The following is a 5,244-nucleotide window of genomic DNA, read 5'->3' on the forward strand; positions in this document are numbered from 1 at the left end:
GGCCCTCCTTCAGCGGGCAGTGGCGTCACGGGACGCATGCGTCCAGCGGCTTGGAAAAAAAAAGCCGGCCGGAAGCGCCCCCTGTCCCACGCATGCGCGGGCCGGCCTCAGCTCGGGAAGCCGGTGCCCCAGGCTGGAGTTTACTGACGTTGGTCACGTGTGGGCTGCGGTAGGCGTTGGAAGCTGTCACAGTAGAGTCCAAGCTCTACCTCCATCAGGTGTCCCTGATTTGACTTCCCCATGCAGTAGGACACTCCTGCTTATCAGCAGGGTGGCAGCCTCTTTGAGACTGCTCTTGAGGCAGCTATGAGGATGCTACTGATCAGGGCCAACACTAACTGCCACCGAGGAAAAACACAACTGACACACAAGTTAGTTGCAAGTCACACAGGCAATTTATTACTCACAAATCCTTTTGGCATGCCTGGGTACAGCTAAAGGGGGCCCTCGCATGCTCCTCTCAGCTGTCTTTGGTCAGAGCTCAGAGCAAGGTGGAGACAGCCCACGGTCACCTTGGAGTCTTGCGGCTACCTCAGCAGGGGGCCCCTCACCTTTAGTACCTTTTCTTGGCCAAGGTTTTCTAACAGGTGTCAATCCAGAGCAGGGGTAGTCAGCCTTTTTATACCTACCGCCCACTTTTGTATCTCTGTTAGTAGTAAAATTTTCTAACCGCCCACCAGTTCCACAGTAATGGTGATTTAATATATAAAGTAGAGAAGTAACTTTACTTTATAAAATTTATAAAACAGAATTACAGCAAGTTAAGGCATATAAAAATAATTACTTACCAAGTACTTTATGTCGGATGTTCGCTAAGTTTGGCAGAATAAATTTTTATAAAACAACTTACTATAGTTAAATCTATCTTTTTATTTATACTTTGGTTGCTCTGCTACCGCCCACCATGAAAGCTGGAACGCCCACTAGTGGGCGGTAGGGACCAGATTGACTACCACTGCTTTAGAGGGTTATTACCTCAAACAACCTTTTGGGAGTTCCTCACAGGGAGCCCCTTTTATGTTAATCTACTGAAATGTTACATTAAACCACTTTTAAGATGTTTCTAGGGAAGCTTCTTGTTTATGTTACAAACTTATGACATCAAGCCACTTCTTATCTATATATAACTTCACACACACACACACACACACACACTCACACACTAATTGGGCCCTACTCGAAAGTCAGAATCTGTTTATCGCATTTGCACACACTATATTAATTCCTATCCAGATGGCAAAGCTTGAGTTTTCTTAATTAATTTTAATATATTTTAATTACTTTTATATATCTTTCATATTTTTTAATATTTCTATATATTTAATTACTATAACATTATATTACTACAACAGAGGCGCTCGCTCGTGGTCCTTGTGGGCGTTGTGTTGAGGCTGCGACTGGCGGGGCTCTGGTGAGAGCGAGGTCAAGTCATGGAGAGGGGTGGAGGCGCGTGGTATTGTTCCCTGTAGGGAGCCACAGAGCTGAGGGGTGACAAACCGTGGTGCGGGAAACGTGAGTGAAATTGGGGCTAGCGTCACGTCAGAAGGTCGGCCGTGGCGTTGTCACCACTGCGGTCCCAAGAGCTACCCAGGGTGGCCCTGCCAAGTGGTTGCCCCCGACGTGCCTGGCTGGGGAGTGGCCAGGAAGGCTGGGATTGTGTAGCCACAAAGGGATAGCCTTGGTACCAAAGGAGAAGGAGGAGGGGGAGAGGAAGGGGGAGGGGGAAGAGGAGGACAAGGACTAACTCACTCGCCCTACAGCTGTATTTGTCTCCCCTGGAGGCGAAGGAACTTTCTCCAAGTGGCGGGACTAGCTAGGCTCAACGAAGATGAGTTTTGCCAGCATGTTTCTGAACCGTGAAGCTGATACACATGTCCAGCACCAGGGTGTGTGCTCTTGTGTTTTAGTTTCATTTTGCAGTGTAGCGTTTCAAGCAGTAGGTTAAAGCTGCACAACTTTTGCCCTAGTTCTTGCATGATGTTGGAAGAATACTAACCATAAGACGCTAAGGGAATGAGACCCATTATTAAGTGATTAGAAACTTGCTTGGGAAAAGGAACATGCTTCGAGCGGTGGTTCTGAACCTTCAGCAGAAGAGTGTTTACGGATATACTTGAAAATGCAAAGGAAGTGTGTTCGTGTAGCAAACCAGTTTGCATATCATTTTAGGGTGTTTATGAACCCTCCTTAGATCTTATCCATGGACCTCTGTGTTACGGACTCTTTAGGCACTGGATTGAACATACATAGGTTAAAAAAAAAAAAAGGTGCCCCCTTCCAATTCTGGAGGTAAAAGAAAAAGTCAGGTTTATTCCCTGCCATTATGTGTACTTTCCCTAAGACCAGAAATGCAAAACATTGACATTGCCAGGTGTGTGTTCTTCTGAGAGAGGTGAAAAAGCAGTACCCAGCCAGGAAACTGGGTCAGGTGTTAGAATAATGTGAATTGTATGTAAAATTAGAGAATGTTAAGTAAGGGTGTATTGTGAAAAGAGAGGTCTTCAGTGGCATACTTTTCAGTGTCTGTTTTATTAGCAAAAAGAGCACTTGCAATTCACACTTTTTGGGATGATATATAGCTTGCCAAAGCCATTTATTAGCAAAAAAAGCACTTACATTTCACATCCTTCAGGAAGATACATAACTTGCCAAAACCATCCAGTCAGTTGGTGGCAGAGCTGAGGCCAGAGCCCAGGTGTTACTCGCAGCCCATTGCCCCATTCCATGTGCCCTTTTGGTATTGAATGACTGATGCTGAGGACACCACAGATTTTTGGTGGCAAGCCACAGGTGGCCCTTGGTCTTTGCTAGCTGTTGCGGGGATGGATCAGCTTTCCCATCATCCCCAGAGACTGCCCTAAAATGTTACTACTTAAACCTTTCCAACCACCTTTCTCCCAACTCCCAGACTCATCTCTTGCTTCACCATCCTTAGTATATAATAGGCACTCAGCTAGTTCCCAAAAGAGAGAGGCCTTATTCTATACATTTCTGAGTTCCCTTCTGACTCATAGCTTGTGAATCTTTATACTATACAATGGTCCCTCGTCTATCACAGGGTTAGGTTCCAGAACCCCACTCCCCCTCCCCCTCCTGCAATAGGTGAAAATCCGAGAAGTAACGACCTTATATTTTATTATTTATATATTTTTAAGGCTTTATAAACTCCACACTCTTATAAGCCTTTCACACACTGTTTTAACCTTTCCCACATATAAATACATCCTATGCTCTTAAATACTTTCTACACTCTTAAACCTGTGTAATTTTAACAACATATAAAATTCTGTATGGGTACTCACCAGTGAATATACTACAACTTGAATGATGAAGATGATGTTGAATTCACTGTGCAGTACTGATGACAATGAAGGTGATGATGAGGAGATGACTGTACTGTACAGCCAAGAAGAGCATTACAGCTCTTCTGAAGGCACCACTTCATCAGGCACCTCATCAGGTGATACAGTATCTTCACCCTTGTCCGTAACTTCTGTTTTTGCTAAAGGTATAGGCGTAACTGGTGTCTTCTTCCGGGTGGGGAACATAGTTATGGGGAGTTGCTGGCAATGCTTTTCCTTCTGGGCAAGAAGGTTTTTATAAACCGACATGCCATCCTCAATTGTATTTGAGAACTGCAACAAACAAAGCATTTGGGGATCCCATTCTTGAGTTACTAGCTCAAGTTCTTTGGCCATTCTGACCATGGTTGTGAGGCGATCAAGTGTTAGGCCAACTTCCTCTTCTTCTTCAAGCTCTAGTTTCTCTTGTTCTTCTTTCTCTTCTTTGCTTGCAGACTTCGTCATCTCTGTGAGGTCTTCATCTGTCAAAGGTTGTGAGTGGGCATCAATCAGGTCATTAACATCATCAGAAGTCATATCATTGAAGTCATCTCCTTCTAGTAGTTTTGCCAGCTTCATGGCCTTATCTACCACAGAGTGACAGACTTCATTAGGAGGGAATTCCTTATTATTGTGAACCACTTCTGGCTCCAGAATTTTCCAGCTGGCATTTAAAGTTTCACTCTTCATCTCTTTAATGGCCTTCTGAATATTTAGGAGACATGATGCAATGGTGTAGTCACACCAGTATGCCTTTAGCGAGAAGTCTTTGTCTAAGTCCATAGCTTCAATGAGGTTTTGCGGGGTGTTTTGTGTATAGAGAACCTTAAAAGTGCAAATAATGCCTTGATCAATGGGCTGAATCAACGATGTGGTATTCAGCGTCAAGAACTCTATCTGCATGCCATCATATGACAGATCAACAGCGTGGCCTCCAGCATTTTCCATGATCAGAAGCACTTTGAATTTGAGGCCTTTCTCTGCCAGATAAAGCTTGATATCTGGGATAAAACACTGGTGGAACCAATCTGACCTGAGGAGTTTTATGATCCAGGCTTTGGGGTTGTGCATCCAGTACACAGGCAACTTATTCTTGTTTTTTAGGGCTCTTGGGTTTTTTCACTTATAAATAAGCCCTGGCTTTATCATAAAGTCCGCAGCATTCCCACACATAATCAAAGTTACATGATCTTTTTGGGCCTTAAATCCAGGGGCTTTGGCTTTGTCCTTCATAATAAAAGTGCAAGACAGCATTCACTTCCAGAATAAGCCTGCCTCATCCATATTAAAAACTTGTTCAGGCTTATAGCCCCCCTCCCCAATGATGGTTTTGAATGTGTTGCTCACATACTCCTTGGCTCTGGCTTTATCCACAGAGGCAGCTTCTCCATGCAGAGAAATGGTCTTAAGTCCAAAGCATTTCTGAAACTTGTCAAACCAGCCCTTGTTCTCATTGAAAGGGGTTGGTCTGGTGGGAGAAGCACTCGATGGTCCTGCTTCTGCGTTGTCGTCCTCATCCTTGTCACCTTTTCGTGAACGTTACCACTTTCAGCAAAAGTTTCACAAAGCTTCTTGGCCTTCATGCAGATGGTGTTGGCATGCAGTGAATCTTCTTCCTGCAGTCGCTGATCCACAGGGTAATGCAGACTCCATCCTCACAATGGCCTTATTGCAAGAAGTTACCACCCTCTTCACAGTCTTGTTAAAAGACACTCTGCTGTCGCCCTTATATTCTTTTCATCCTTCTTTATGTAGCGAATCGAAGATTTATTTATCCCACAATGGCTGCCTACAGCCGAATAGCTTCTCCCTTCCTTTAGTATGTTGAGGAGTTCCACATTTTTTGCGACGGTAAGCATCTTCTCTGGCACTTGGGTTCGGTGCCAGAAGCCTTAGAAGGCGC

The sequence above is a fragment of the Saccopteryx bilineata genome, chromosome 1 (genome assembly GCF_036850765.1).
Source record: "Saccopteryx bilineata isolate mSacBil1 chromosome 1, mSacBil1_pri_phased_curated, whole genome shotgun sequence".
Lineage (NCBI taxonomy): Eukaryota > Metazoa > Chordata > Mammalia > Chiroptera > Emballonuridae > Saccopteryx > Saccopteryx bilineata.